General features: G+C 37.4%; 1 pseudogene; it reads right to left on the bottom strand.

Annotated features, from left to right (window-relative positions):
• The window catches only part of LOC118561752, a 55106-nt pseudogene extending 43485 nt beyond the window's left edge, over positions 1-11621 (bottom strand).
• Positions 11622-15300: the final 3679 nt, after the last annotated feature.

Below are 15300 nucleotides of genomic sequence, written 5' to 3'. Positions count from 1 at the left end.
ATTCAAAAGTATTTTTCATCAGAAAGTTTCCTTCTGATAGGATCTCTCTCAATCAAAAAAAACATTTAAATGTGAATCAAATTTGGAGGAAAAACAAACAACTCTTTTTTTTTTTCAATTTATATTTTAAGAAAAAAATAGCATCCCCAGAATTTGTTACAGCATATCAATGGGGAAAACACAGATTTTTTGGGATTACAGCAACCATAGTATTGTAGATTACCAACAATCTGCATGTCTCCACTGCTAAAAATGTATCTTAGGTGATGAGCGCCATGTCTTTGACGTTGGAAGGCTTCATTAGTATCCCCCTAATCTTTTGCTCCCTCCACAAATTCTTATTACCTCCTATTAGAAGGAACATGCTAGTATAATTAAATACTGATTTTGAATCCGCCAGGGGTATTAATTTTGAACTTTATACAAATAAAATGTTTTAAGCAGTTAAGGATTCAATGCTTATAATCAGGAGATCTCCAAATAAAATGTCCTGTTTATATTAGAAATATATGCTAGGGATCAGAGCATCACTGATCAAAGCATGTTTTACATTTTTTCAAATCTTTATACCTTCTGTTATTTTACTCAGTAAGCTTAGGGCTGTCGCTCGCACAATTATGCAAACGAATAGTGAATTTTTAAAAATATTTTAATTTCAGACAATTAGCTTTCTGTCACTTACATTGATGTTATCAGGGATAATGTATTGGTAGCTGCAGCTTCCTGCCAGTATCATGTGACCTGGCTCTGCACTGTACACAGATATCCTTAGTACAGGGCAGAAGACATAAATAATGCCAAAGCAAAACATCAAGTTTTGCATCCAGGGGAAAATATAATTTTTTCAAGTTTTGTTTGCTCACAATTAACTGGAACCACACAGAAATAGCTTGATATGTTATTATTATATACAGAGTTTCCTACCGCAACACTTCACCAGACTGATTTGCATGAAAACATCATCAGCAGGGAGCAGACAGTTAATTCAAGACTGAAGAAGCAATAAAAAGTTCAAAGAAAATCAAACTCAAACAGTAAAGCCACGTGAAACTCAGATGGAAAAATGTGAAAATAAGAGGCTTTATTCTACACCAAGTGAAAGGCCAAAAGAAGATAAAATAAGTTTCTGCCCATTAAAACCTTATTTATCAGCAAACAAGTTCCACCCCGTATTTTAGTAAATGCCGTTTTATATCTTAAAGATTCTAATCATCGAACCATTAGTGTTGCATTTCTGGTCTTGTACTAGGCGGCTAGCAGAGCCCTACCCAGCACCTTAATGCGAAAACTGCACACTCTACACTTCTTACAATGAGGTAATGGTGCTTTCCATTTTAGATTATCTCATCGCTGCTGTTTCAACTGTCAGACAAAAATCCAGTCAATCTTACAGTGCCTTGCAAAAGTGTTCACCCCTCTAAGCTTTTTACCTTACATTCCTATCTTATTTTATGTGATGGATGATGTGATGGAAGTTGGTAAAGTGAAATGAGAAAAGATGTATACAAAAAACAAAAAAAAACAACAACTGAAATTGGCACGTGCATATGTGCTCACGCCCTTAGCTATCCATTGTTGTGTTTTTTGCGTCACAATAAAAAAAGTTATACATTTTCAAAATTGTAGGCATGTTCTGTAAATTAAATGCTGTAAACTCTGAAATCATTTTAATCCCCGGTTTTGAGGCAACAATGGACAAAAAAAACAAATCTAAAAATGGGTGAATACTTTCACAAACTCCGGAGCACATGTGGTTATGAAGCCGTTTCCATCCAGTGGTGTTGCCGTAGGAGCTTATAGCATTCCAGTTAAAAAATTACAATTAATACCATTCCTTGCTGCAGATAATTGTATGCCTGTGCATATTTAAATATATTATTGATGCCATGTTAATCTTATACATATTTGTGTAGGGGTTAAGGCACTGATTTTAAATAAATGAGACTGAATGATGAGCTTGGTGGAGTGGCAAATTCACATATTGTGATATATAGGATTTACATATATAGCCTAACTAATCAGGAATTAGTCTATTGTGAGTGTTACAATATAAAAAGCTTTAGAGGAATTGGCAACTTCAAAGTAGAATGTTTATTTCCTAGATACACTGAATAAATCCACTACCTAAAAGTACTTCAAATGTAACGAGAAGCTGCTTGAAATGCCAAAAGAAGAAAGACGACACTGACATGCATATGCACATATCACATATAAGAAATAGAGCACAGAAATGAATGAAGGCACAATCAAACATAGGACAACTGGAATGAAGTGTGACAAGAGACCTGGGCCGAAATTATGGGAGAAGTTAAACAAAGTCACAGAAGAAAAGCACACGAATGGGGGGAAAGTTGAAAGGAAAAGACATGAAGCAGAAGATAAATAAGAAACGTGACAGGAAATACAAGATTATTTTAATAAGAATAACACCCAAGAATTGTAAAGTAAGACAGTTGGTACAGGTGGCTGAACAGTGTATTGGCAGCGACTGCCATGCAAAGTCCAAAAGAAGATGCCAAAATGCTCTGATTCATCCACAGCATCAAAAAGATCCAGTGGGAAAGTTAGAATCTGATGCCTTTTGTAGCAATTCACGCTGACTAAAAACTATAATATTCTGGCTCCTGACATACTTGTCTTAAACTGTTGTGAATGTAGCAGCTGTCTTAAGACTGAGGTTGTCTCTCTGCGTTTTGTGGATTTTTTTTTCTATTTAAGCAAAACCCATAAGATAAAACTGTGTTTTATGAATTTCTCGGTTTCATGAATAATGGTCCAGTGTTGTCCACACTAAAGGAATTAAAGGAAACAATGAACCTATTGTTTAGACCTTTTTGTAGTCATAACGGCTTCCAATTGGAAATACTGCCCTGCAAAAGTATTCATATCACTAACTTTCATCAGAACCTTTATGTGATTGACTAACACAAAGCAATGCATATTTGTAAAGGGGGATTTAAATGATGTTGTTTTTACATGTTTCACAAAGAAATATCCAAAAAGCGGGAAGTTTATTTTTATTCAAGTCCCTTTTTCTCTCACACACCTAAATAAACCATTCATCTTCTTCCATGTCACGTGTATAAGCAATATTGTGTTGGTCAATCACATAAATCCTAATAAAAAATGATGCTTTCCGTTTTAATTTGAAAAAAGTTTAATGTTAAAACTTTTGGAAAATACTTTATATTCACAGCATTTATCCAGTTGGGCTACATTCTTATGCAACATCAAAACAACTGATTGGGATAAAATTCTGGATTTGCTTCTCAATGTTCCATAAGAAGTAAATATGTTAACCTATTCTTTCCTGCCATCGGCATTCATTGGACTGGTGCTAACTAAGCGTTTCTGCAGTCATTGCAAAGATTGCACCTTTAAGACTTGGGAATTTTAGTTGTTGCAAGAACAAGAGAAAAATCTAACCCTTTGGGCAAGGCATAAAAATAAAGTCTCAGTTTAAATGACCACAGCTGTCCACATATGAGAGACAGTGGGAGCACTACAATATAACCTAGTGATTAAATAGAGGTGACAGAATGGGCAGTTTGACCAACAGGAAATCATAAGCAGACCACTGATTGAGTAAATGACAGTCGCATCGTTCTATTGGAACTGCACTCACTGACCATTGTCAACAGCTCAGGGAACACACATTAGCAGATGCCTACTTTATTAAAGCTTAGCTAAAGGGCAGGGAAGCTGGCCTACTGTAGAGAAAATGCCAATCAGAGAGTTGGGGTCTTCTGCGCTTATTTCAATCATAATGCAGCCTGCAAAACACAGCTGCAGGTGGTGGAAAGACAGTCCAGTTTGAAATGGGTATAGAGGATGCCATTGTGTCATAACATGAAAAAGGAATCATTTTAGAGAGGGGGGTTAACATAAATGGCATTAAAACTGCTATTAAAATCTTCTGTTTAGGGAAGTCCCAGTGAGCTCAAACAAATAGTGCACATATAGTGTTTTTTCAAGGACATTATAAAACATAGTATTAATAGGACAAAAAATAAATAAATTGGTTAATAAACAAAAGGTTTATAATTTATTCTCTAAACTTACTAGCAATATGTACATATTTTAGGATGTCTTTCCATCACTGATTTGTCTTAAATACTAAACATGGGGTATTTTACTTGAGGTTAAACGACTTAAAAACAACCGACACATTAAATGTATGAATTTCCTGTTAAAATTTTACTGGAAAACAAACACATCAGCATGTGTTTCTTCTGTTCACAGCCCAATCAGCAACTGTAAACTGTTTCCGCATCAGAGTAGCTAAAGTAAAAATTTTCCTTCACTTATTGGCCTAACAAACTGTGTATAAGGTTACATATGCATGAAAGCTAAATATGACAGGGTTTTTTAAATAAAAAAAACAATTAAAAGAAAAACAGTCAAGCTGCTAAATGCTAAGGTTATGCAATTTTATTTGCTAATGTTAAGGTAAGTTCTCATACATTAATCAATAATTATTAAAATCCTTACTCAACAAAGCAGAAATCCTTCAGACATAGGCAAATCCAGAAGATTTTCCCACAATCCCTGTATTTGTTTTACATACCAGTGTTTAGTCTAAAAATATCATCCTCTAAAAGGATAAACATTATTGGGCTCACATAAATTTTACTGAACAATTGCAATTTAAAATATGAATCCAAACAAAATGAATGCCCCTTAAACCTGGGGGCATCAGAGTAGCCATTTTTTAGATTTCTATTTAATAAAAAAAAACATTTGAAAAGCATGTGCCCTTTTCCATCCACTTTACAATTAAAGGGACACTGTATTGATTTATCACAAAAAAAGTTCTGAATGAACTGTTTATGAAGTTGCTGACCACGCCTGGAGTGGCAACTTGGGAGGACCGGGACAATTAAAGGGGGGCCGGTCTGATATTTCGGCCGCTGTTCTCTTTGTTGTTTTTTACCGCTGTTCAGTCATGACAGAGTGGATCATGTCGATGCGCTGCTACTGCTATCCTACCACTATGTGGACAATCCTCTAATGTTCTAGTTTCATTACTACTTAAACACCCTAAACACTACAACACAAACACGCCTGTAGCAAGGGTAATCTTGTAGCACTGATTTTGATAAAAAAGAAAACATATGCACACACACACGATGGGCTTTCTGTTTATACGCTCAATCATGTTGTTTTGACTGATGAAACTCAGTAAAGTTGCTTTATGCTTGATGTACGAAAATGAGATGCAAGGACATTTAAAACATTTATGCTCCATATGGCTCTTCCTTTGAAGTACCACTTTTCTCCTAGACTCTAGAGGGCAGCAAAGTGCTCCTAAACCATGCGTACTACACCCCACTACACGTAGAAGTACAAAACAAAGTTGTTTCCAACATTTAAGCCTCTTACCTTCTTCCGAGAGTTACAGGGATTTCTGTCCAGGAATTGCTAATTTGTTGATCACGGTGATCTTTTTGGGCCAAATTATAAAGATGTCTGTATTTACACACCTCCAGCCAGAACAAGCGCTTGCTGGTCCAACCATCTTTTCCCAGGAGCACAGAGCAAAAACCTTCAGCTGTGCGGATGGGCTTGGAAGCCAAAATGACGCAACGTGGCCGCGAGGACCTTGCGGCTGCATCAAGCATAAACCAGTAATGGCTTCTGTGAGTTCATACAGTGCGGTGTGAACAAGGATGAACACAAACCTTTTGAATTGTGTACAAACAGGTCAACATGGTTGATGATGACCTCTCTGGACAACATCCAAAAGATTGGAAAGATCAGAGGCCTACGGCAGACAGAAGGCACTCTGATTTTAAACTCATCTCACATCAGATAATTTAATTTCTTTCAGAGACAAAGTGTTCTTCAATTTGTGTTGAGCCCCAATCCTCTAACTTCTACTTCATACAAAAAGGGAGAGCAATTCAAGCTTCAAAAAGATATAAATTAGCCTTATGAGAGACAAATAAAATGCCGGTGCCATGTTTCCTCTCCCCTCTGTACTAATGAGACACGCTCCCCCTTTTCTGGTAAATGCAATAACCGATATTTAGTTCAAAAATCCTGTTTCACAGGGCGACTGTGTTAACCTCTCAAGGTGCAACACAACGTCAGCAACTAATTGTCCCTCATCTCTAGGCGGCTATTGGGACACTTGATGTGGCAATCGATGGGGCTGGGACCATGGCAACAGGCTGTCAGACTTTAATTGGATATTTCTGGCACTACAAGTCAGATTGATTGAGACTGGGAGGGTCCGAAGTTCCCTATTCAGTCGGCTTGATATGATTAACCTCGTGAGCAATGAAAGGCTGTGCAGGGTCAATTTAACCTCCCACCATTTTTAAGTGAACATACACTGAACCAAAGGTCACAATGACGCTGATGTGCTGATGCTTTTCCATGTCTGTAGCTTAGTTCAGTGAGTCAACTCCATGTAAAAAATACATTCTGAGCTTGATGGGAGCAGCAGACAAAATAGTAGCAGTCTATAATGTACCTAACAATTTGAATGAATGAAATCTGTTACATTATGAAAAGATCGTCAATTTATCTGCCTGTGAATTCATCTCTGGCAGAGGATTTTAACAAAAATTGTAAATCACGACCAATCCTATAAATTTTCTGAATCTTAGTAAAAAAAGAGACCTGTTGTGCTTTGCAAAAGTATTCCCACCCCTTTGACTTTTCAACTATTTTTCACACTGCAACAACAAACTTAAATGTTTTAGATGTGTCACGTGTGTTTTCTTTAACAGTGGATTAGGTTATAAAGCAATACCCAAAGCTGATCATCTTGGCTGATCATCTTCTCACCTCATTTTAAACAATATTCTAAACATATATCCAAATTAACATGTTTTGTGGGGTTCATTTTAAGTAACTATTACTCTCAAAAAGGAGTTTAGTGTTTTTCTACTCTTCAGGGAAATATATTCCAAACGCACCATGTGGTATGGATTACGTATAAGGAAAAAAAAGACTCCAGATGGAACAATAGAAATGTTTTCTGGAATTTGATACAAAACTTCTGTGATAACATTTGTGACAAAATGAAACAGCACAAACGGCTAGATATACACTGAGTGGCATCTTAAATACAGTAATCTATCTGCAGTCTGTCTGGTTGTGTTGGATCAGAGCATGCCTTGAAGCAGTGGCTGTGTGCCGCTGTCTGTTCTGAATTGAAATGAAGAGAAAGAGATTTTGCCGGCATCCTTTCTTGGGTTCCTGCCACGAAGCTGAGAGAGATGCTTGATAGGACAAACAATTGAGTGCTCACATCCAACAGGGGGTTACATAGACCTTAGTGAGCACAGTTCTGACAAAACCTTCCTAAAAACTTACAGGATAGCAAAAAGCGGAAGGAGATCTCACCTTAAGGGCTTCGGAGCGATTAGCCAGCAGTTTCTCTATGTTCTCTGCAGCCGTTTTCACCAGTTCTGCTGCATTGTTGGATTCCACGCTGAAGTATTTTCTGTGTTCATGATATATCTAAGAAAATCCCAAGAGAGACAGGCCTGGGTCAGAGATGAGAAGAACTTCATAGTGCATCAAAAAGTATAAAAATTTGAAATGAAAACAACCCAGTTTCTTTCAGCTGGAGTTATAATCAGGATCTTTTTACTAACTTAGACTTTTTGAGTCATGTATTTTTTCCTTCAGCTTCCTGTTTTTCTTCTGATCAAAGTACAGTTAAAGCTATCCTTAAATGGTACCGTCAGGTGACGTAACCAAACTATTTACTACAATACAGAATACGTTCCTGCAAAAAGAAGACGGCATAGAAACGCCAAATATCCAATTATTTAGCAGCCGGAAGGCATTCTACTGTCCTGCATTCAAATGGACTGAGGCACATGGGTGTATTTGCCTTTATGCTTTTTGCATCCAGTTGATTTAGTCAGACCACAAACGTAATTGTGTTCACCGCAGATTTTTGTGAAGCTTCAACGTCGACTGATTTTACCCTCAGATGGATCTGTGTGTAAGGTACACCATCTTGGTGGATTTAAAAATATCTGTGTTTATTTCCTCAAATATGAGTTTGCATGGAATTTTAGCCATCACTTGAAAACTTTATTTCCTTTATCTTGTCCGTGTGCATATTGTGCATGCTGAATGAATCATGTCACCCTACACATAACGAAGAGCTACTATAAATAGTATGTTGATGCTTTATTACAGATCAGGCCAAGGATAGAAGGTTAATTAGAGTGGAAGACCCAACAAATCACACACAATTATTTGAAGAAATAAGGTTGTTATGCCTATGCTGACAAAACATGTTGATGTACAAAAGTTTTCATACCCCATTTCAACTTGCCTCACACATCTAGAAACTCATTTGTCTTTGGAAAGACATGTATGAGAGAGCACCTAAAGTCTTCAGAGACTTGCTATGGATTCTCTCTGGAATTTAGGGCTGGGCTTTGACTGTCATTCTAATATGCAAGTATGTTTTAATTTAAACCAGGGGTGCAGTCCTTAATATATACCATCCTGAAAACCTTTAGATCATCTCTTCTCTAGCACCCCTGAATGAAATGAATGACTCAATGCCAGACATTTGCAGAACAGAACGACTGCCATTTGATTCAGGTCTGTTAGAACAGGGATATATCTTAAGTTGCAGGAAAGGACCTCTAGAGGACTGGACCTTAAACCATTTCACTGTAGCGTCTGGATTTATGTTTATTTTTTGCAGCCTGCAATTGGTTTTCTTTCAGATTTGCCCTGTATTTAGCCTTTAGTGGGTTCCCTGTCCATGCTGAAGCATCATCTCAGCATGATGTATTCACCACCACGTTTCAGGGGAGGGATAGTGTGTTCAAGGTTGATTTGTAGTTTTCTTCCTCAGTCTTTTTGACTAAAGGAAACTTTGTTTATTTCTGAATCCCTTAATGATGCCATATGTTCACTAATGTTCTCCATCAGACATCTAAGGCTTTCATTGACTTTTTTTTAAATATACTGAGTCTAAGTTACATGCAGGTTTATTTTAATTGCTAATTGACCGATTCAGAAAGTAATTTGTTGCAGAGGTTTTTTTTTTTATATATGTATTAAACACACTCAAGATGGAACAAATGCATGCCACACCTTTCAGATTTTTATTTGCAAAAAACATTAAAAATACCTTGCTTACAATTTATAATTATGCACTACTTTGTGTTGGGGTGTCAAATTAAATCCCAATTAAATACATGTGAGTTTTAGGCTGTAACAAAAGTAAAAATGTTCAGGGGATACTTTGAAAGGCAAAGTGGATTTGGCAAATGACAGGAGTTGGGATCAAACCTGGGTGACGGGCACAGGCGATTGTGCTCATCATCCATCATAAAATCTATTTAATTTCACCATTTGCTGTCGGACGACAATATCAAAAGTACACTTACCTTTATTAGGTCCTGCAAACCACTGGCTTTGTCTGTTAATGTGATCAAGTCTTTTTGAATCTGGTCCACCCAGTCTTTTATGCTGCAAACAGAAAGCAAAACAAAAAGCTGTTTGTCTCATTCGGTTGGAAAACCACCTACATCACCACATCATATTACCAAGTAAACCAACTTGCTAAAATATCCATACAGACTCAGGGAAGGGAAGCGTGAAATATTAATGTTTAGTCAAGTGTGTATTGTATATTGCTCTACTTCCCATGAGCTGTGTATTAAAGCAAGGGCTTTCATGGTTTTTAAAAACAAAACTGTCATGGCCTGTGGGTTAAAACGCTACCTCATGCATTTTCCCGAAGATAAATGAATGAGACATACAGGGAAAAAAACAATATTGAGTTTCTTTGGGGATGTGTGTGTAATTCTGCACACTAATGAAAGAACATATGCAACATATTTGAGTCAAATCTAATCCGTCTTTGCCCTTTTTATATTTCAAACCAGCTCAACCACAGGCATTATGTGACCTTGGCATGAGGCCTTTGTCTATTACTATGTGTAAACTGTTAAGAGAACATCTAAACAGCTGTAAATCACATTTCCCCCTCTGTGACTTAACAGATAATTATGAGGACAGCAGTGCCTTATAGAGTCACTGACATCTACTTCAGTTATGGTTATGCATGTTTGTGTACAAGTGTGTGCTGCATCAGCGCTTTCAAAACGATGGTGAATCTCTACTCTTTAATGAGATAGCAACAGTATCCTGCAAAAGTATATCTAATGAAAGTCCCATTTTGTTAGTGTTAAAAAACAAACAAAAAAAAAAACCTTGTTGCATTTTCAGGACTTTTATGTGACAGACCATCACATTGAAATAGTAAAATAAATTGACCCATGTAGCTTTTGCTGTAGGCTTAGGGTCATTCTCATGTTAGAAGCTAAACCTCTGCCCCAGCATCAAGTGTTTCCTGGTCTCAAACAGGCTTTCTTAGAGTTTTTATTTTTACTTTTTATTATTTAGCCTGAACCATCTTCCCATCAACTCTGATCAATTTTATTGTCCCTGCTGAAGAAAACCACCCACACAGGATGATGAAGCCATCACAATGTTTCATTGTGGGAATGGCGGGTTCGGGGCCATGTGTATTTTTGTTTTTCCGATAGCGTTTTGCATTTGGTGCCGAAGCATTTGGTTTTGCACTTCCCTGACCACGGCAACTTCTACGTTTCTGTTGTGTCTGTTGCATAGTTTGGGGCAAACTGCAAATTGCGGTCTTCTAGTCTTCAACAAAAAAAACAGATTTGTTGTGATTACAACTACAGGTACATCTAAAAAAAAAAAAAAAAAAAAAAAAAAAAAACCTTCAATAATGTGAAAATTTTCAATATTTTTGTCAGTCATTTAAAAAAATTAAACTCATTAATAGAGTCATTAAACAGGTAAAACATTGGCAGCCTTTACTTATTATAAAAACCTGACATACGGTGTCTGAAAATTAGAATGTTTTGAAAACTATTGGAAACTCATGGTGTCACATCCTTATCAGCCAATTAATTAAAAAGAACACCTGCAAATGTTTCATAAGCCACTAAATGGTCTCGGTCTGGGTCAGTAGGCTACATAAATCATAGATAGACATTGACATGCTCCACAAGTATGGTAAGCCACTAAACGTCATTGCTAAAGAAGCTGGTGTTTCAGAGTGCTGTATCCGAGGATATTTGTTGAAAGTTGTCAGGAAGCAACAGAAGAAATAAGTGCAGTTTTTGAACAAGCAAAAATCCATAGCCACTACACAATACAAATCCTGCACACGGGCTACAAATGATTCATTCCTCGTTTTCTGAAGCCTGACATTTTAATTCAAAATATCCTTTTTTTAATTGACCTCATGTAATATTCAAATTTTCTTAGACACTGAATTTTGCCGTTTCATTATCTGTAAGCCATAATCATTAAAAATTAAAAGAATACACGTTTTAAATATTTCAATCCATGTGCAATGAATATATATACTGCAAAAGATTAACTTTTCTGGGATAGTTTGAGATGTACCTGTATTAAGTTTCTGCCAATAGTTTCTCCCTTTCTCCCTTCCTGAGCTGTGAATCTCTACAGCTCCTCCAAAGTTACCATCCACCTCTTCTGTACTTCTTAGATTATTGTTCTTCTTGCCTGACCTGAGAGTCTAAGCGGATGGCGATGTCTGGGGTAGGTTTGTACATGTGCCATACTCTTTCCATTTTTGGATGATGGATTGAACTCTGGGATGTTCAAAGCCCAGACCCGTTAGGTGTTCTCCTTGGTCTTGCTGTTGGTTGGTTTTTAATGTGAAACTATGCTATACTGTAAATCCAGCTGTTCTGTCAAGATTTCAGGGGCTATAGTATTACCTACTGGACTGTATTTATGGATCAATGTAAAACCATGTATCACTTTGCCATCCACATCAGAATAACTTCACTTTGATGGTCTGTCATATACAATTTCAACAAAATAAAAGTTTATTAGTTGTAACATGAGAAAATATGGAAGAATTTAAGAGGGAGTGCCGTATTTTTTCGAACTATAAAGGCACACTTAAATTCCTCAAATCTTCTCAAAAATTAATGGTGCACGTTATAAATGATTAAGTTGTGTTTATCGACCAATTTTATGTGGTACAATGTGCTCAAAAATCTGTTAAATGCATAAGCAACGAAACTGCTCCGCTCATTGGACATTCTGAGCATTACGGCACAGTGTGTCACTACCTGATCGGACCCCTGAGCTGTCTAGACATTGCAGTCGGGCAGTCTTGTAAACTAGAAGTGCATTCATGTAAGGCGTTCTGCCCCTGGAGTATGTGCTAGCAACAATAAACCTAGTAAGATAATTCAAGATAGAAGTAACATTCATTTCGGCCTTATGTTAGAAACAGGGCAGTGTAGTCCAACTACTCTGTCCTCCCGACAGTTTTAAGTGATATTGTGCAGCTAAACAAGCTGGTATTAATATATATTCTTGTGCCTTGAAAGGATGGTTCCAATTTTGTTCAAATTTTAAACTAGATGAACCTGCTGATTATTTTATGACAGGCACTTTGTTGATCAGAACCATACAAAATGTCAGCCAAAACAATCCCGACAGGTGAACAGATGCTACCATGATGCATCGGTTACCCCGCCTGCTGTTTCCACATTTAATTTTCTTCCTGAAGAACCATTCCTTCTCAGCATTTGAGATGATCTTTACCTCTATGAAAATGCATTTAACGTTTCTGGGATGTGACCACTGTTTGTGTTATCAGATCCAAAGAAAAGAAAAAACTGTGTAATATAACCAGTGGAAATGTGTGGCATAGCAGGCATATTATATTTAGCCTTCCAAGAGACAGCTGCAAGTGGCCCAGGTCAAATATAGCATTAACCTAATGTCAGCACATTCTCCTTTTCAAGCTTCTGCAGCACACTTCTCACTCACCCATGTCAGAGGTTTAGAGAAAGTACAGGCAACTTACTGTAGTCCTAATCAAACAGGATCTGTAGGTTTACATCTTGGAGTTCAAGTCGCATGAATGTAACTTCAGAGTTCAGCAAAGTTTCCCTGACCATTTTAAGCTGCTGCAAGCTGAGCTTTTAATCATGTAACTTTCCAACTATCCTATACGCATTTTTGCACAAAAAGGGAAGGATAGCAGGTGTTTAATAGGAAAGGTGTCAGTTATGGTTACAATTAATGATTTAAAACATTTAGGCTCCGGTACCACTGCAGGTAGATGTGGCCCAAATCAGATTTTTTGCAGCACAAGTGATGAAGTCAGACGTTTTAGAACCAGTGGGAACGCTCAGATCTGGCCCAAATCTGATCTTTTCAAGTCACGTTTGAGCCCCTCCATATGTGGGCCTGAATCCGATTCACATCTAATCTTTTTGAATGTGTGGCAGCTGCCTGCCACAGCGCTGCTCAGTGGAGACACTTTGGACTCCATTGACACTTAGACTTTAGACCTCGTTATGCAGCAAAACGACTACTCAAGACAGTTCCTATAGATTTGGATGAGGGACATAAATGGCTGTGCAAATTATCTGGATAATCCTGCACACGGAGGGTTTTGCAATGACAAAGAGGGTTTCACTCGTCTCAATCCATTGTATTGCATTTCACCAGCGATAAAAATGATTGCGACGAGTGTCCTTGGTTTGGAGTCATAAGTTGCCTTCGACTTCCTAAAGTTATGAATTAACTTGGCAAATTGTTACAAAAACCCTGCCCCACCAGTCCTGGTTGCGTTTATATCGAAATTTTACATCAAGACCAGCAGTGGGAATTTAGCCTTAGTAATCACATGTTGGCTCAATTTAATAAGGAGAAAACAAACATTAAAGTTCCTTCAACATTCTACTGCTTTAGGTTGATTAATTGTATCAGCTCACTTTCAAGCTTTCATAGAAATCTCCCAGCCACTCTAACCACTCTACCCTGATCTAACCAGTCTGCCCTCAATACCTTTACACAGAGTTGAGAAGGTGTTTACTCTTGGGGTCCCAGAAACTATTCAGTAAACCTGGGCATCCATCACAGATGATACATGTAGACTCAAGGTGATATCTTCTTGTTACGACACAGATTGCAATGCAGGACAAATTGTGTTTTATTTGCAATGCTACTTCCTCGATGCTACAGTGTAATTTACAGATTTATCTTCAAGCGATATACCTGAATTAAAATCTTTATCCATGTTAGCGTTGATGGATGAGATCAGTGCTATCCAGCGTAGACCCTTGCAAAGATATTCATGCATCCCAAACAAGTACAGCTCAGTTGTTTGGAGGACCACATTTATATATCTAACAACTGGAGAGTATCTGTGAACATCCAGTTTTTCAGCTTTGGACTTTAATTAGGCTGTTCTAACATATCAATGTACTTTGATCCAAACCCTGCAAATTTACAACTCTAGCACTAAATGCCGGGCTGTAGCCAAACTGGAAGATGAACCCTTTTCTCAAGTCTCAACTGTGTTTCAGCCTCTAACAAAATGTCAAAAACATTCTAGGACTTTCAAATACTTCTTAAATGCTCTGTGACATATTTGATCCATTTTGTAGAAAAAAGTAGATTTGCCATATTCCACAGTAAACACAAAGTGAAGGTAAAGGAAAAGACACCTGTTTTTATGTAGATGTTAAGTAGCCTCCAAAGAAAACCTGAAACTACTTTTCAACAAATTAATGGGCAACAACAAATACTTGGTTCAGTAAATATTTAAACTTGTGATAGCAGGACTTTCCCCACTTATTCGGATCCCTGTTAGCCATTGTACCCTAATCCTTTGGGAAATTAGAATGCGGTGGGGTTATCAGGGAAGACGAGAATGGAAAAATGGAAGAAAACAACCATAAGGCTGCAGAGTGACTCGTCTAGAGGGGGCTACAGTTCCCAGGGTTGGAAAAGAGAGGAATCGTGTGAAAATCAGCCAAGAGTGAGCCCTGCTGGGATGACAAGCCTCTTTTGTCTTCTTAAGCAGACATTTTTTTCCTACGAAAGAATCGTTTGAACCCATTTTATCTTATTATACCTTTAGAGCTCTTTGGTCAGTTTATTGTGTATTATGGGGGTATATAATAAGAACTGACTGATAAGTACAAGTTTGTTAAGTGTTGTTGATGCACTTTTTTGATGAAACTTACTAGAGATATTATCGGAAGCAAGTGGTTTCAGATGCCGTTGAATTTGCAGTAAGATTTTAGCTGATCACTGGAATCCGAAGATTTTAACCTGAGTCGCCTGACCAAAGTCATAGAGTCAAAAATTTTGCTATAAGGACCAGGCTACTGGTTGTACTCCTTGCTTGCATTTCACTGATCTTAACTGGATGATGCTTTTAAGTCAAATCAATTCAGCTCTATTTCAATTCCAAAAGGTATTTTATACCAATGG

This window comes from Fundulus heteroclitus, unplaced genomic scaffold (genome assembly GCF_011125445.2).
Source record: "Fundulus heteroclitus isolate FHET01 unplaced genomic scaffold, MU-UCD_Fhet_4.1 scaffold_708, whole genome shotgun sequence".
Taxonomy (NCBI): domain Eukaryota; kingdom Metazoa; phylum Chordata; class Actinopteri; order Cyprinodontiformes; family Fundulidae; genus Fundulus; species Fundulus heteroclitus.
Note: the sequence above shows the minus strand (reverse complement) of the source record. Positions and strands in the feature narration are given on the sequence as shown.